The sequence below is a fragment of the Maylandia zebra genome, linkage group LG8, assembly GCF_041146795.1.
Source record: "Maylandia zebra isolate NMK-2024a linkage group LG8, Mzebra_GT3a, whole genome shotgun sequence".
Lineage (NCBI taxonomy): Eukaryota > Metazoa > Chordata > Actinopteri > Cichliformes > Cichlidae > Maylandia > Maylandia zebra.
The window spans coordinates 24,386,994-24,406,075 of NC_135174.1; the positions used below are offsets into that span (position 1 = coordinate 24,386,994).

At 39.8% G+C, this 19,082-nt stretch overlaps 1 protein-coding gene and 1 long non-coding RNA gene across 8 annotated transcripts in view; both read right to left on the reverse strand.

Annotated features, from left to right (window-relative positions):
- The window catches only part of tanc2b (tetratricopeptide repeat, ankyrin repeat and coiled-coil containing 2b), a 174,711-nt gene that overhangs the window by 104,942 nt on the left and 50,687 nt on the right, over window positions 1–19,082 (reverse strand). Inside the window, exon 1 of one of the 7 annotated variants that reach the window (XM_004556730.4) lies at window positions 6,658–6,940. The exons of the other annotated variants lie outside the window; for them this stretch is intronic. The gene's annotated coding sequence lies outside the window, so the exon portion shown is untranslated. Of the gene's footprint in view, window positions 1–6,657; window positions 6,941–19,082 lie in introns of those variants that run through there. 7 annotated transcript variants of the gene reach the window in all.
- LOC143419884 (uncharacterized) lies at window positions 11,654–17,402 on the reverse strand. Its single transcript, XR_013099906.1, has 3 exons — window positions 17,138–17,402; window positions 13,896–14,723; window positions 11,654–13,555 (listed from the first exon to the last, which is right to left on the reverse strand). It is a non-coding gene; the product is annotated as an uncharacterized LOC143419884 (long non-coding RNA).

The following is a 19,082-nucleotide window of genomic DNA, read 5'->3' on the forward strand; positions in this document are numbered from 1 at the left end:
TCAGACAACATAACTGTCAGACATGTGGCCAAAGCCCGAATACTGTACTGATTTAAATAATCCTAGGGTCAGAAGATCATTTAAAATAAAACTGTTGTTTTTCCAAAGTCATTACAATAATGCTGGGGAGGGGGAGGAGGTGGGGTTAGACAATGCTACAAACTCCAGGATATGGGTCAGTGTGTGTCTGTGAGGGAGATACAAATATTGCTCTTGGCAGATCCAGCAGACTGGTCTGACATCAATTTTTTATGCATCGCTTCCAACTGGGCACTTAATACTGTTTGGGTGTGCGTCTCATTGTTGAGCACTAATCTATGAGTACAAGGCTGCTGTTGAAGGATTTTAGCTTGCTCTGATCATGTGTTTGGATTATATTGCTTTTCCAAAAGTGAAATATCATTATCAGCTGCTTCATATTGTATTTTCTGGTCTATAAGATGTCATCACAGTTTCTTAGAGACCAAGGAGCTCATGAAAACAACAATGGTAGATGACTTGAGAGAAGTCAAAGTACTAAAGTCTTTCTACCTGCTTAAGCAAGAATGCATTTCCAGTATTCATAGATATTCAGTTTTACTAAAGCTCAGCAGCCAGTTGACAACTGTTTAGAGACAAGACACCATCTAAACAACCACAGACCACCGATATGATAAATGGTAAAAGGTTCTTATAGAACGCTTTTCTACTATACATGAGCACTGAAATTGCTTTATACAACTTGACTTATTCACCCATCCGCTACACTTTAAGTGCTTTCTATCTAAGATTCACATATATTCATACTCTGATGGATGCGTGAGAGAGCAACTTGGTTAGCATTTTGCCCAAGGGTATTTGGCATCCAGACTGGAGCAGCCAGAGATCAAACCACCAACTTTCCATTTATTGAGATACATTCATCCCTACAGACCAAAGCAATCAAAAGTAGGAATACAGATTTTTACCTAGCAACGTGTGGTCACCACGAGGTTGCCAACTGATCTCTGTGCCTCTGCAACCAAGCCAACTCTTTTTATTGTTAATTTATTTGAAATACAAAATACAGTAATTACAATAGAAAAAGAGCAAATCCTGACATTTAAGACTCTCAAAGTGGAAAATATTGGCATTTTTGTTAAATAAATTAAAATTAATAATAAAACCATTTCAATCAACTTATAGATTAATTGAGCACAAATGAGGATGCAGGCATAATGTGTCTTTATATGTGATTTGCACAATCATTAGACCTGTCAAAGCAGATAAGTTCATCCGAAGGCCTGATAAGTCTGCCCTTCCAGTAAGTGTCAGCAGGAGTTACATTTATCGAGCATGGCATTCATGGCTGCCACAGATTGGAGAGAAAGACGAAGGAGGGGGCAGCAGACAGTCAGACTGACAAGCACAGTTATAGACAGACTGTAGGTTTGAATTCAAAGATGGCACAATAACTGCAATCAAACAGACGCAGTCGGGGAGACGCATATGGACATGCAGCTGGCGTGGGGATAGTCCACGCCTTGGTCCTCCTGTGAAGTGAACCAGTGTTGTGTTTTGCTGTCTTTATCATGCGACGCAAAGCAGCACAATATCCCTCAGTATGTTCAGCTAGCAAGGGCACTTCCTGCTATTCAAAGGCAGACTGCATTGAACAGCAGTAATGAGCCCATCCACATCAAGAGCCACAATAAAAGCCCAGCTTCCCAACTGGCAAAAACAACAGGATGCCATTGCAGAAGGGGAACTGATAAGTTCTGTATGGCATCAGAACTTTAAATGTGGGGGGGGGAGAGACATGTTATTTCACATTTCACACAGCCAAATACACAATCCAGCAGTCTGATCTGTTCACGAAGGATTTAATGGCTATATATGTGCCAGCGTGTGGTAAGTAAAAAAAGATGAATAAATATGTGCAAAAAGCTGGATGGAAAGTGATGATGAACGATGGCAAACGGTTAGCCCCTGTAATAATGAATATAAATGGATGATGAATGGGTGGAATGAGTGGGACTCGACAAAAAGGAAGATGAGGGGGAGTAAGAAAATAACCACTCCAGAAGGAATGAAAAGAACGGAGGAGCAGCAGGACGGCTGTAAAAAGAAGCTGTGATGAAAAATGTTAGCGCATTTGGATTGATGAAAAGAGCCCAGGGAGAAGTAGCAGTGATGAATGGAGAAGACAAAGATGAAGAAGGAAATTACTTTAAGGTGGGAGCACCTGAAAGGCATGAGGTGGACAAGTTTGGTTATGAGATGATGTGGATAAATTGAGACAGAGGGGGATGGGAGAAAGAGAGGGACGAACTGGTGAAGACTCATTAGCCTACGCAGGATTGGTACATTCAGTCGTTCCCTGCTCTACTGTTTTATCTCCCTCTCTTCTCTCTCCTTTTGTTCTCCAGAAATATCCAAGTGGGCGGGAGAGAGAGTAACGGGGTGTGTGAGAAAGGAGGAGAGAGTTACAGTAAGTGCGATGATGGCAGAGTGAGGGGGACGACAACAGAAAGCGACAGAGGAAGTACATGAGTACAGAGAAGGCCTGCTGTCTTTGAAATATTTTTCCATTATAAAATGCCAATAGTGCGTAAAGGACACCTGATTTCATAACCAAAACAACTCATTACCTCACTCTCAAGTGTCTTCCAGAGAGGCAACAAGTCTGGCTTTTAATAAAGTGAACTTCCACCAACGCCAGAATAAAACTGTTAAATATATGTGAAACATTTTGCTCATTAGGATTCAGGGAAAACAAGCAGTGACGTTACATCACACATCAAAGCACACATATTTAATGTGGGATGGAGTTTTTATTATGAATGAATTATAAATTTTTTATGAATTATTATGTCTATTTTTTTTATGTTTTATGGACAACAGATGGAAATTAGCCCTTGGCTATAATCTGGTATGTTTACATGCATGTAATTTTTTTTACATTTATGTTCATTAACATGCACTGTCCTAAATAAATAAATTAAATTAAAATTAAATTAATAAGAGAGGGCACTGATCACATGTCACCCATTTTAAAGGTACATTAGGCAGAAAACACAAAAAGTAGACATGAACCACACAACAACAACAGTAGGTCTGGCTGATTTGGGGAAGGATTTGTTGTCTTTCATCAACATACCTTCCAATATTTTACAGATAAATCACTGAACTGACAGAGAAAATACTTTAACTAGCCTTCAGCTTCAGTCCTATCCCAACAGTGCTGTTTTCGTCTCCTATCAGCTGGAATAGTTGATGTTCGCGACACTGAACAAAACCTCAGGAGGAATTTCATGAGGTCAGAGGTAAAAGTTTTAAGCAATTCAACTGCTAGCAATTACCCAAAAGCCGCATTAGTTGTCTGCCAAGTTATCACTGAAGTAGCAGCTAGTGGTTTCTTCTTCGGGCTGGTCCCCTTAGAGGTCACCACAGCAGACAATCTGCCTTCTTCTCACGCTATCCATAGCATTCCCTTCTGTTACACTAACCCTTTGTATGTCATGCATGAGCCTCCTCTGTGGCCTCTTTTCCCCATATTTAACATCCTTTTTCCAATATATCCACCATCCCTCCTCTGCACCATCTAAAATATAAGCCTTGCCTTTCTAATTCCATCTCCAACCGGAGTTGTCCGTCTCTCACTCCCAATGAAAATCCACCTCCAGCTTGGCTTCCTCTCTTTCTGTTGGTGCACCCTCTATAGCAGGTCTCACTACCATCTTGTAAACCTTGCCCTTCACTCTAGCTGCTATCATTCTGTCTCAAATCACTCCTGAAACTTGTCTCCACCCACTCCACCCTGACTGCACTCTTCTTCAATTCTTTATTGCATTCTCCATTGCTTTGGATGGTTGACTCCAGGTTTTTAAACTGATCTACCTTCACTACTTGTGCTACTTGCTACCTTTCAACCTGTCACTCACACAAACACTCTGTCTTGCTTCTACTGAGTTTCGTTTCTCTTCTCTCCAGAGCATCCCTCCATGTCTCTGGGCTCTCTTCCAGCTGCTCACTACAGATCACAATATCATCTGCAAAGATAGTCACAAAGTCTACGTTCACACTGCAGGTCTTAATGCTCAATTCCGATTTTTTGATCAAATCCAATTTTTTGTCTGCTTGTTCACACTACAAAATAAAATGTGACAGCAAACGCGCTCTAGTGTGAACCCTCAAAGGACCCGCATGCGGAAAAGAAGACGTCACACACAACGCGGTCTGTTTAGACCCAGACCAAACAGTATTGTTTGACTGATGGCCCTTAATATAAAGACTTTGGACTTTACCCATCCATCCATCCATCCATTCGCGTCCACTTATCCTTTTCAGGGTCGCGGGGGGCGCTGGAGCCTATCCCAGCTGTCCAGCTGTCATAGGGCGAGAGACGGGGTACACCCTGGACAGGTCGCCAGTCTGTCGCAGGGCTTTACGTTTCCCAATTTTGCTTGAAGTTATAAAGTTATTTTGTTATTTACATATGGCCTAATAATTATCCTTATTGCTGTTTTAGAGAGGAGCGGTGCTTCAAAGGATAGTTGCAGATTTCTGTCAGAATCTGCAGATTATACAGTACAAATAAAATGCTCACGTTTCTCCAACGTTGTCCTCACAACAGTTTCACTGGATGGCCAGCAAGCGTTCACGATGTGTTCTCGGGCGCTTCTCTGATAATTGGCGTCTGTCTTGTGTCAGTGACGTAAAAGACGGATTTAATGCGACATGACCATTCTAACACAGGTCGCTTTCTAAAACATCAGATATGTATCGGATTCAGCACCACATACGAAAGGGACCCAGGTCGGATTTGAAAATATCGGATTTGTGCTGTTCACACTGTCATACCATGATCCGATAAGAGTCGCATAGGATCAAAAAAGTCGGATTTGATGCGCTTTCGCCTGCAGTGTGAACGTAGTCAAAGAGTCTCCTGCCTGACCATCAGCACTGCAAACAAGAAGGGGCTCAGAGCGGATCACTGATGCAATCCAACCCCAAGACTAGCAACTGGACAGAAACAGTGACACCCTACCTTAACAATTCTATTTGGTCAGCAATGAAAATATGGCAGAGTTACCAGAAGCACAGCACTAGGCGAGACAAGATTAATAGTAAGTCATCGTTGGGCTTTTGCACTACTTGCCCTGTATATACACCTTACAGTTATTACTGTATGTTTTGCTCTACATCAGCTAACTCAAAAAATGTCTTTTCAATGATTTCAATGATGTTTGTATTCTTCTAATCTTTTTTTAAAGTCCTAATTCTGTGATTTTCCTTCCCCCTAGGGCAGCGGTCCCAAACCCCTCGGCCACGGCCCGATACCGGTCCGTCAGTCGTTTGGTACCGGGCCGCGAGATTTGAGGCTCAGGTGTGAAATTAATGGTTTTCAGGCTTTTTATCATTAACTCAGTTTCCCTGGGTCTTTTCCCATGTGGAAATTGTGTGTCTTATTTTGAAAGAAATATTTACATGTTACCATAGCGACCAGAGAGTATTAAGGGGCAGAGAGGAGGATGTTACTCTCACTGTCGTTGGTGCATTTCAGGAGGACGCTGCTAATAAAGTTACACAATTACACAGTGAATTCGCATTTATTATTATATTTACAAAATACCACAGTTTTTGTCTTGGTCGTATCGTTTAATTTTGTTGTAATTACCCGCGACACCTTAAAGGCCAGTCCGTTAAAATAGCGTCTGACATTAAACCAATCCGTGGTGCAAAAAAGGTTGGGGACCGCTGCCCCTAGGGTACTGAAATAGGTATTGAGTACTGAGTAAGATCAAAACCGAGGTTGAAATTGTTCTCACAACTTATTTGATGCTCAGGTTTAGTTCTTTTTCTGGTTTATTTGCTGTGTATCCACATCTCTGAAAATTACTCAAAACCTTGTTATAATTAATAAATATTTAAAAGAAAAAAATATTCTTTCATCCTTTTTATATATATGAATATGGAAGACCCCCATACCTAAAGAGGAGTGGATGGAGAAGGATGAAAGAAAAATGGCAGAGAGAAGTGACATTATTGTAAGGGAACCAAACACCAAGCAGAGATATCTGCTGTTATTAATAAACCTGAAGACATAAAGGATGACAGATATGAGCTGAAACACCACACTGAATTCCCATTAAGACACAGTATGTTCTCTTTTTACAGCCACCTATCAGACACCTTGGCCTCTCCAGCGATTTCACTCTGTATTCATGTATCTATGAACAGCACACAGTCTCCCTCACACACACGCACACTGTCGCGGCTAAGGTGTGGCACGATGCCGGCAAGACACGGACTGCCATGGAAGCCTGGGTCAAGGTGACACCCTGCACAGCAGCCACAATAGAGCAAACAAATCAGTTTCAGAGTGGGTTTGACACATGCTGCCAACACCAGTCAAAAAACAGACACTCAATGCTGCTCTTAAATCACACACTTGAACCCTTCACCTCCCAAAGTACACATTGAGACACCTACACACTGGCTTCCTGAGATCAAGAGCTGCTCAGACTTGCACCGTGAAACAACAAAAACCTTGCGAAACAATTAACAAATCAGCCTTGATGAATAGTGGCTCTTACCAAAGCATGTTTCTACCGCTCCCCAAATTCAAAGTGGAATTCAGAAATCCCCACATTTATTCAATATAACCATCCGTCTCTTCCGATTCATCCGACTCACCTTTGTCAGTTGTTCCCCCGTCTGCCTAGGCAATAAAAATCCTGCACCATAGTAAGAGAGAGCTTAAACAAAAAAAAGAGAGAGAGAGGAGATAATAAAAGGCACAGTGAGGTGAAAAAAAATACAGGAAAGAAAGAAGGCAAAGAGAAGAGGACAAAAGATAGAGGGAGGGAATAAAAGGGAAAAGAGGGAGCGAGAGAGAGGTAAAGAACAGCCCAGACAGGCAGAGAGCTCTCCACAATGTGATGCGAGCGCCAGGTGTCAGCACGCATACACTCACTGAGGCGCGCATGCACACGCTCACACATTCGCATACCCACGAACACAAGCAAACAGGCAACTCTCTCTCACTCTCATGCTCTCCTCTCCTCCTCCTCTTCCTCCTGCTCCTCCTCTTCTCGCTTTCTGGCAGCGATAACTCTCCCCATCCTCCTTCTCTCTCTTATTCAGCCGCGGTAAAATGACTTAACTCTTAAAAAACCAGTCATTTTCAAAACTAACCTTTTCTGTTCAGCTCAGTCATTAATTATTATCAGATTCACTTTAAAGGGTACTAACTGTATGCCTACTTGAACTATTATTTTTGTCTAATAAGAGGCAGAACACACAAGCTGCCTTTTGTGGGTCCATTAAGTCTGAGAATTATCTGATTCTATCTGCCACGACTGCACCAGAATATTGATTACCAAGTCGCCTGTCTTTTTTTGTAGGTGATAACGAGTTGGCGTACACTAGCCGCAACCAAGCAGCAACCTTTAAAACTGAAAACTGATGCTGATACATTAGTGTCAAAACTGCAGTTCCCCAAATGACCACTTGAGGCAAACTCCAAACAACCCTCATAGCTTCCAATTAGGGCTGCTCAATTAATCGAATTTTAATCACGATTACGATCTGGGCTTTCAACGATCATTAAAAATGACTGAGCCGATTATTAGCCCCTCCCTCATTTATCCGCGACACCTTAAAGGCCGGTCCGTGAAAATATTGTCGGGCATAAACCAGTCCGTGGCGCAAAAAAGGTTGAGACCGCTGATTAAGAGGACCCGAGGGAAGCTCGGAAAGCTAAGCAGAAGTTATTTGGAGAGTGACTGCCGTTGGTTGAAAAGAGAGGTTAAAAAAAAAAAAAAAAAAAACTTCAGTGGTGTTGCACACTATTTTATATTATTTTTTAAAGTCATTATTCAATACATTGTTATTGTTAACCCTTTAGAGCCGGTCAGAGCAGCACGCTCTGTTTTGTGTAACTATTTTTAAATCCCTGTAGAACCTGAACTGTGTAAGCTAGCGCAATAATTTGTTTTGCATATGAAACTTACATCTTATGCCATCAGCTTGTCCTCGGTCACGGTTTCCTTCCACATAAATTGCATAAAAAGCACTTGCAGGAACAAAAACATAATATTCCAGAAACACGCTTTGCCGATCCGATCAGCTGTTCGTAACACTTCGCACATTGAAACAGACATCACCGCTAACTATCACATGTCCGCCATTTCCTGCCCGAAACCGGAAGTGATGTCATTTTCGCGGAAAATGTAGTTTTTTTTACTTGTAGGCCTTAAAAGCCTATACTGGTCATGTTTGACTTTTCTGAATAGTTTCTGGGATGCTTAGAACTCGAATTGCACTGCTGGAAATAGTTTATTTTGATGCACCTGCTGTTTTCTTTGCAAATTTGCATCATAGGATTGTTTTTGTTTTTCCTGCAGTATATAAAAATTGCTGTATCTCCAAAATAAAACTATGAAGACACTGAATAAATTTCCTGTTGTTGTAAACTATTTTTTGCAACTTTTTTGTATTTAAAGTTTTGAGGGATAAACCTCTTAAATTTCTCCAAGTAGAAATATATGTTAAAAAACAAAAACAATTTTCAATTTTTTTGTAGTTTATTGCACTTTTTTGCAATTAATGTAGTTACTATGGACTTAATGCATACATATTATTAAAATATGGGCTATAACAGTTGTATAGCAACTTGAAATGCTCCCACAAATGGCACTACAACATGTAAAAAAATAATATAAGCTCTGGCGGACTTGGTTCTATAGTAGGTCTTAAAGGGTTAAATAAATATCGTCAAATAATCGAGATCTCAATTTCAGTGAAAATAATCGTGATTATCATTTTTGCCATAATCGAGCAGCCCTACTTCCAATGTTAAACTGTATGGTGTCTGTAGCCATTTTCACCCTTTGTGACAACTACAGGAGGTACATTTTACTATAAAACATCATTTTGGGGGTGTAGCTGCTTTGAGTGACAGATACGGTCCATTTAAGTAATGTATTACAAAATACTCTCCGGAGAAAGTAATTCGTTACACTACTCGTTGCATTACTTCTTTGCTTCCCAATAATGAGTTAAAAGCATGATGCTGAACTTTTCACATGCCTGCAGATTTCCACATGTTCATCAAAGTTGATGAAAAGCAGTCAACACAACACTTTACAGGAACATCCTAACCATAGCATGGCGGTGCAGTGGTTAGCAAAAGAGAAATTCATTCCTTTGTGATTCTAAAGTGGCCTTAGGTGTGAACCCTTGTGTATTTGTATTAGCCCTGAGATGCTGGTGACTTTTCCAGGGCGTATCCCCCTTCTTGCCATATGACAGCTGGAGTAAGCTCTAACCCCAACCCAAACCTCAGCTGGTACTGAGGTATCCACTCTCAGGGTCTAGGGATGAATTGCTGCCAGCTACGTGTTAGCATCATAGATAGATTTTTGTGCCAATTCTGTCCGTCTCTCACATGAAGAGGTCAAGCACATGAAAAGGCAGGTCTGGCTTTTCTGTGTCTACTCATAATGCAGATAACTGAAAAAATTAATTTCCTGCAGAAAATGTGATTATAATTTGATATTGAATGTAATAGTTAAATAATAAAAAATGTATTTAAATTATTAATAGATTAAAAGTAAATTAAAAAATTACCCAATTCGGTTTTTAAGCCTGTTTATCCCCCCCTAACTAATGCACCTAGCAGGCAAAGCTAGCAAGCTACTGTTAGCATTAGCTGACAATCCCAGGGGTTTATGCTTTCATCCATCACCATCACTTTTTAATTAAATATCAAAAGAGGCTAAGACCCTAGTAATGAAACCCAAGGCTTCAAAACCACAGCACAAAAAGCAGTAAGTGACATCATGGAGCTGCGTCCATCTTTAATATACAGTCTATGGGTTTAGCACTGATTTTTGGGGAGTGAAAACAGCTGGAAACAATACTATGAAAGCTGTGAGAACTGACAACAGTAAATCTGAAGGTGTTAAAAAATGAGCTGAAGGGAAAGGAGCTGCAGCGTCAGTCAATTTTTAGTGTTAATATTAATATAACATTTTGGTAATCACATTATTTGATCTTGTTCACATGGAAATGGGATTTAAATAGAATAAAGTTCTGATTATCTTTTGTAAGCATCTTTTCTATCATGGGTGGCAGAAAAACATGCCTACACAAAATAATTCAATTATTTAAGGTTTTTCACAAATGTGAAATACTTTTCTCACATTTTTAGTTACACAGCTAGTGAAGGTGGAAAAACAGGATGGGATGTATCCATTTTTAAAATTCCTTTCAGTGGCATCTTACAAAAGCAACAAGAGAAAACTGAAAGGTGGGAGGCTTATGCTCCACTATCTAGTACATGTGTTTTCTCCCAAATCCATATGTGATACATTGGTTCTCAAATTGCTTCTTCGATTTCTATTATTTTAGTCGCACAGAAGAGACTTTTTCTAGACTACATGCACTTCCTTTGTAGACAGGCGCAGCATGGATATAGGTGATGTCTTAAAAGCTCCAGTATTACAGAGATACAATACAGCAGAGCGCTCAATACCCATCAGGGAGGTACAGCTGAAAGATGCCTTTGTGAAAATTCTTAACATTTTCTTGTGTATTGAGGCATAGCAGGAGCTTCTAGATAATAGTATTCACTCCAGCCTGCTCTTTTTTTCTGTACCGTTTCATGAATTTGAGTGTATATATAGACACAAATGCTACTTTCTCTGCTGATTAGGTTATGTTTAAATTCCCTTTTTTGTTCCACTGAATATTCTGGAAACTTGTTACTAGATTTTAAAGATATCCAGTAAATATAATCAATAAGCTGTCATGGCTTTTGTCAGTAAAATAGATTTGACACAAATGCAGACTCAACATACAAGGCAGGAATGGATTTCATGGGATTTACTGACTGCTGCAAAAATAATAAAGCCTAAAACTCTAACTGGTCACAGCAGATCACTACTTCCTGGTAATGGGGCGTTCTTCCTTCCTACCATTGCGAAGCGTATTACATTGTCTTTCTCTTTCAATATAAAGCATCTTCAGGGGATTTATTGGGAATAAGTGCTGTGTAAATAAAACTGAATTAAACTGAAATATAGGCAGGAATTTGAGTTAGCAAGCAAACAAAATTGATAAGCTTAGAGAGACAAAGAGGCTCCATTATGCTAAGCTCTGTCTCTATACATTTTTTCTTTGCCTCTACTAGAGCATCTGTGCATAAGCCATAAGCCATCTTTTATACTGGGCCCCTTCCCTTCTTCTCTTTCATACAATTTTCTTCTAATTGGCTGCCCCTCACAGAGAAAAGGTTTGCACTGCAGGTGGGAGGGGCTGCAACATGCACAGCTGTGTGCCTGAGATGACCATATTAGGACTACCCACCTTCATCAACATCAACAGAACAGGAGAAACCGTTAGAAACAGGGCATTTAGAGCAATCGGACACCTGAGCTTTTGGCTCAGTAGGATTATCTGCACATATGCTACGCTAACTAATTCATTTTTAACCAATCCTTATTATGAGCATCCACCACTGGAACTGAGGGGAACAAAAATAATATATATACACTACATAAAATGTTATGTGGTAAGCCTTGTTTGATGTTTATTTCATTTTCTGATAGCAGGAGGGGAGAAAAAGGGAAAAAAATGCAGTTCATGAGTGAACTAAGGATGTTTTGGATTTCTGTTATATGCCCTCACCATTATGCTACTGGGGCTCCCCATGCATAGCCCAGCAGAGGCAGGGATACAAGTGCTTTTAGAGTGCTTTCAAGCTTTTATTTATTTTCCTCATTCATTTTTTAATCAAAAGTGTCAGCTGCCTTTTATTCCTTTGTATTCCTTGTTTCTTGCACAACAGTAACATTAAATTAAAAACAATACATTTCAATATTATAGTACAAATTGTGGTTGCAATTCTGTTGATTAGACAATTTAAAAGAATGATTTTATAAAAAAACAAAACAAAAAAACCTGTGCATTGTTAGACTAACTGATTTAAAAAAAATAGTTATTACAGTTATGGCAGTTGCTGTCCTAAATTATCCAGTCAAAGACATTAACTACATCCATTTCAGTGGCACCATATTATTTGCCCAATATAGATTTTTTACTTTTATGCTCATGATTCCCTCAAAATTGTTCTTCTTACTCCTTTAACATACTCAAGTAAATTAAGCTATTAATCCAAACATAGCTAATATGGTGCATAAATGATCTTGCCACATTTACATCCCTGTTGGTTTCCCTGAACATAAAGCGTCTGACACAACTCCTTGTTTGACTTTTTTAGGAAGGATACCAGCTGCTAAATGTCAGTTACTCCACAGCCACTTATATGTCCCCTTAAACAAGCTATGAACATGAACACATGAGGTAAGAGAAACGACACTGATCCAGATTCAGAATAATGTCGCCAATGGAAAGACGGGCCACCTGCTCTAATATTACAATATACCATCATTATTTAGTTTTTTTCTTGGTTAAACAGGTTTCTACTGTGTACGTCTACAAAGGGGGAAAAAAAGAGGAAAAGGCCATACAGGGATAGCAGGAAAATGAAAAAAAAAAAGCCCGAGGAAAGGGAAGAGAAATGCACGCATCCATTTACTGATATTGACGTTGTGATCAGAGACGGAGGAGAGGTTAGACCCACGCATTATGCTGCCCACTCCCTACTGATCTGAAATATACAGCTTCCCTTACAAAAGAGCTACATGAGAGAGAGGCACAGCCAGTCTCTTGTGCTTGTCTCCATTTAAATGTCACTGTACTGCAGCACAGCATGTGATTTTACTCAAAATAGCCAGAGAACGGCCGTCGGAACTGACAATGTCATCGTGAGGAGTTCAAGACCCTGCGGAGGACAGTCCGCCACATAACATACTGGTTTCAACCACACATCAGGCCTTTAATATAGATTCATGAAGGCAATCAAGCCAGACCTGCTGAGTGTGGAAGCCAGACTGGTGGCTTGACAATCAGATGCATGATTCATGCCATCTTTTACACATCAGAGAGTACTAAAGTAAAAAGCCATAAGAGGATGTGCTTCACTATTGCGACGATGGTGATACAAAGGGAACAATGTGGAGTTGAGTACCATTGGCAACAGTGAGTATTGCCTGTTATAGCACAGAATCCACTTCACTGTATTGTGTGTGTGTTTTGTTTTATTTCAGCAGTTAGCAATAGCAATAACTGTCTTTATAGCTTATTCTAAAGGAGTATGTGGTGAAAGACAAAAAAAACAAAAACAGATTTCTCACTGTAGATGTTTGGATGTGTCACAGTAGGAACAGAATGGATTTTATTGACAATATCTGTGCTCCATAGGTAGCAGATAACCAGATTTCCAAGTAAATTTGATGCATTGTAATCCAATATAATGAAAAAAGTGGCAACAATGACACCTCCATTGTGACAGTTATCATTACAAGGGAAGAGGACATAAAAAGTTAAGTAATTAAAGTTAATTAAAGCCATCAAAGCCTGGCTAGTTCCTTCCTGTGATGAAGGACGTGCTCCTGGTGCCTGCATGGGTTTTCTCCCACTGTCCAGATGTCCTGCATCTTAGGCTTGAAATGTTGGTGATTCAAACCTGGCCATGGATGAGAGATGGATAAAGTGCTTTAAATGTACAGAAAAAAAGGACTGTATGTGTATAAATCTCTCTTGTACTCTAAAGCACTTTAAGTGATCTGTAAGACTGGAAAGTGCTCTGTAAATGCCAGTTCACTGTCCACACGCAGCCCGACATGATGACTGGCTCTCACAGGAGACAACCAAGTAGAATTTGCTGCAATAGAAAATTACTTTGATACAGAAAGAATAACAGTTAAAAGATGAGTCCTGTGTGAAAATGAAAAGGAGACCTTTTATATGCTCTTGTTTTGAGCAGTTATCTATCCCACATAGTGATATGACCCTTGAAAGCTCACCCAACATCCACTTTTTGAAGTTTTCTCCAGTGAAGTGTCAAGAAAGACCAATCGTTCAGGTAACCAATGCTTGTTTCTGTCACGCCACATCACACGTAACATGGTGCAATTTTGCTATTTAAACTGTAACACAACATATGAGAATGTTCATTATGAAGAAAACTAAGGTCAACAATGAAATTTTGGCTTTAGATTTTGGGTTTAACCAGAGATAGACTCAAAAATGAATGCATGTTTCAGCCGTGAACATTTCATGTGTACATCTGTCGTACATTTGATCAGATTGAACCGATGTCATGACATGACTCCCACTATATAAGAGGTTTCAGGGTGTAACATTCTTGAGCCTAAAGGACGCAAAGGAGGTCACTCAGCGAAGGCGTATGGGTGGCTGTGACGAGGGCTTTATGTGCATCAAGAGGCTCTGCTGAACCATAATGACGAGCCAATAAGTGCCTCCCACACTCCACAAGACAGGAGAGCGGCACGAATGACACTTCGGGCACATAGTCTCTTACCGCCCCGCGCCCTCTCAACAGTCCATCTACAAGTCTGAATTGTCTTTGACCTTCAGCACACTTTCATTTTGCTGCAGCTTTGTTACCATGGCATCAGTCAGGAGGCCACAGGTGCCTGATGAGGTGGGCAGCTTCGGGGCGGCTAAACGCCCACCTGATCAACACTGGTTGTATCGTCACAGACGCCACTGGAGGAGCAGCTTCTCCTGTTTTCTTTGTTGTTTAAGGAAGAACGTTCACGTCACGTAACCTTTGCAGACCAGTTCCATAGTGAGTACTCTAACAGATGATAGAGATGATAATGAGATTTCTAGAAAGAAGAGGAAAAGTTGAGGAAAGATGACTCAAGCACTGATAAAGAAACCCAATTATGCACGTGCATATATCTACTTTTAGATGGCATCTCACAGTTAGAACAGACTGTGCAGTCAATACTGCATGAAGGCACCTAAGAATGTCAACTGCTGAAAGAAGAAACTTAAATGACATGTTGCAGAGAAGCTCAAGCAGATTGTAGACATCAGACTATTTGTTCTCTGTAACCAAAGGTCAAAGCTTCTCGCAACAGCTGTGCACCGTATTGATTCACATATTCATTGTCTGCTTCACCAGCTACAGTCTGTGCTTACACAGCATGTTAATGTTCACATTTAAAGAGAATTAAGACATGCAGAGTTTAGCCAGAGAGCAGCAGAATTAAACAAAAGCAAAATAAATAGAAAAATCTGCAGCTGATTAATCAGTCCAGTCAGTTTTAATTGCAAAAAGTCCATTTAGCCCTTAGTCAAGTGCCTTGAACATGGATTCTACATAAAGGCCACCAGATGGCGATAGCTGTGATTCCAAACTATCTATCTGGAACAGCTAGCCACAGGAAAATAGCCAATTTCCTGTGGAATCTATGGGTTCAATCACTCGTTTCAAATCACACTATGTTTAATTAAGTATTTTGTACAACTTGCTCATACTCTCTTTCATAATGGATAATTACCCATTGGCTAACAACTTGTCATTGACAAGTCGTTAGCCAATGAGCAAGCGGTTTCAAAATTAGACTTTAGAGATTTTTTTTGGTTTTTTTTTAACTTTGATGATTAGCAGTAGCTATGAGGACCAACTACTTGTTACAAAAGTGCTTAGCTTCATTCCTTGGGAACATTGTCATAAACAAAATGCTATTTAAAGGCAGATCAGCTGTTTTTATTTTTTTTAAGGCTTTTGTGTTCCAGTGTTTGTGATTTTCTGTTAATGATTAGTAGTAATTACTAGTAATCTTTATCGGCTGCTAAAGATTACTAGTAGAAGAAAAGCACTGACAACACTTAGGAGTGAGCTTAAATGTCAAATCCTCTGTACTTTTGTTGTCCACTGTTTTTCTTTAATATATATTTTAGGCTCATGCTGGACAGAGCATCGAAGGTGGAGAGAGAAAGATGAGGGAATGACCTGAAAATAAACGAAACCTTATATTTAAAAATACATTATTATGCTGTTAAAGAATCAGGGGAAGTGTCTTTTGTTTTTTAATCATTAAAAACCAACTTTCAATACATGAAAAATGCTACACGCTATATCTTTAACTATTGTAATTTTCACAAATATCACCAGAACTGAAGACAAAAACATATTACATAACCACAGAAGCCGTGACATTTCACAATCTGCTGTGAATGGGGAAAACGAAGGTCTACATACGGTATCCCTCTGCAGGTGGACCGTGTTCACACATGTTAACAGAACGTGGTTCACTGAAATCCCTCCATTCATGTTTCCCTGGGTTCATTAATACAGGAAGGAAGGGGACATTCTGCGGAGCAGTAGGTGCCAATCTGTCGCTCTGTGGAGATCAGCCAGAATCAGCTCATGTTAGGCTGCCACTGCCCTTCCTGTCGCCTCTTACATCTACCCGATAATATTCTACATTGTGGAATGATTTATTTCTACCCAGCCAGTGCAGTCACTAATGTTTACTGGATATTCCATAGCTTGCTCTGCATGTAAGTAGCAATATATATGTAAATATGCAACATCTGCATATGCATTTATTTCCAGTGCATTTATTAGATTTCAAAATACACCAACTACTCGGCAGATAAAATCTGAATTACAGCAAACAGAAAAAATGTAGTAAATAATGGATGAAATGGTGATGAATGGTTCACTATCCAGTATGGATATAGCAGTTGTTCTTTTATCAACAATATTAGATTATTTCCAAGGCTATTCCATAATATCCCATCTTATATTTGTCAAGATCTTTAAGTTTATTCACAGAAATGCCAGCTAGGAGCTGCGCAAATGAACCAGAAGCTCATAAGAATTTGGTATGTATCTTTTCAACCAGGAAATCTCAATTAGGGTAATTAAAGTTTATAATCAATGGGCAGAGGAACACACGGGGACAAAATCATAGCATCAATTAAAACCGTACCATCAATGTCACAGTTTAACGTGGCCAGAAAGCATGGTGGTTTTAGACTATTTTTTACCATATTCATGTAGAAAATTGGTGAATAAAAAGCCAACTTAGTAAGTCGTGCAATTATTGAAAACGTCTACTTTTATCATGGAGGTTTCTATTAATTCAGATCAACCATCTGCACTTATTTATAGATATTAAAAAGTGTGCACAATATAGTCTAAATGCTTTAAACTAACCTACATGGGATATTTTTTAAAAAAGTCAAAGCTATGACAGAACGTCCGTCATTTCACAAGACTTACCCAGTGCAGGCGTGGTTGTTATCGGCTGCTAAAGACTGGCAATAACTGCATTTACACCGCATTAGGCCGGGCTGTGGTGTCACTCCTTGCTTGTGCCGTAGAGCTCAAAGCATGTTTGCTGATCTGATGATCTCTAATTAGATTTCTCAACCACTGTGGAAAATGAGCCATCAATTAGAATGCTGTAATTAGGGGGACTGATTTGATTCCTGTCAAGCACCTGCTGCCTTCAGACTTGTCGAGTTAGTGGAACTGGAGGGAAACATGGCAGCATTTGTGCCATTCGTACTGTAAACAAAAAAGTGACTAAGTCTGTATCCATTTTCAAGAAGTAAGTATTTTTTTCGATTCTCTTCAATAACAGCTTGCTTCATTTATTCTCTGTAAAGCAAAAAACAAAAAAGTATAATAATAACAGGTTGGCAAGAGTTTCCGACGAGACTGTCTTCTCCAATTTACAGAGGTTAGTTAGAATCAGTCAAGCGAGATGTAGAACCATCAATCTTGAAGGTGCCTCAGTGCACAATGCAAATGGACAGCGCTGTGGATGCACAAACCAAAAACAGTATACTGTACACGGACCTCTGTGGTTCAATCAAACTCCAGTGTAGTTACCTGATTAATCTGGTCTAATTGGGCCAGTATGGCAGCTGTCAATCAAATTACAATGTGGAGTACACAGGTGGATGATGGGTGTTTCCAAAGCAGATTCTGCTATGGTTCAGTTGTGTTTGTGTGAAAGCACAGCACCTCAGCTGCAAGCCTTCTCAAGGGAAAGACAGTTTTAAAGTCGCAATTTAAAATTTAAACTATCATAAAATCCTATGAAAGGATCCTTTTTTGATGTAGAAACAATGTCTTGTTTTATTTACATGATACTATTTGTTAGCTATGGTTTGGTATGAGTTCTGCAATTCTGCCCGATGAGCCAAAAAATAAAAATAAGTCAGTAAAGACATGAATCAGTTCTAATTTAGCAGAGAGGACAAGAGAGAAAAGAGGGTGAAAAGTAGGGGAGTAATATTTACAAATGGTCATGAGGTACATTCAGTTGTGAATTTTAGAGAAGACAAATAGTGTAGCATAACTTGCTGCCAGACTTTGAAGTTTAATTTTCCCACGTGAATCTAGTGACGATGAAAATTCAAGGTGACACCAATAAAACCAGCCTTTCAGTGAGCTGTCAGTCCGTATGACTTCATGCTTAAAGCTCTTGGTGAGCCTGCCTGTGTGAACATGAACTAGATTACAGCTAAAAAGGGGGGAAAAAATTTAATTTGCCCTTTGTTTGGACCACAATAATGGAGCCACAATGTAACCTGAGCAAAAGAATTAAAATGTGTCACATTAGCTACTGTACTATGTGTTTGAAGAGGCTCTATTATCCATCCATCAATACGATTCCTTAACCACTTCTCCTGAATTGAATAAGTGGTTAAGAAATTGGATTGCTGGAGGTCTGCAGCTTATCCCAGCTGTCACAGGAGGTGAGGCGGGGTACACCCTGAACAGGTTGCTGGTCTATCACAAGGTTAAAAGCCCGTCCTTGGTCCAAAGGGATCCATTATGCTTTTCCTTATTTTCTGTGATATGCACTGTTTTCAGTTACAACTTTCTAGTACTAGGTTGGACCCCCTTTTGCCCTTAGAGCTTCCTTAATTCCTTCTTAAATAGATTCAACAAGGTGCTGGAAACATTTCTCAGAGAGGCCTTGAGTACAGTGAACTCACTGTCATGTTCAAGACACCAGTTTGAGGTGATTTGAGCTTTGTGATATAGCTGGAAGCAGCCATCAAAAGATTGGACCTAAAGGGATGGACAAGATCAGCAACCATACTCGGGTAGGCTGTGATGTTCACTTGGTATTAAGAGGCCCAAACTGTGGCAATAAAATATCTACCAGCTCCACCCTGAACCGTTGATGCAAGGCAGGATGGAGCCATGC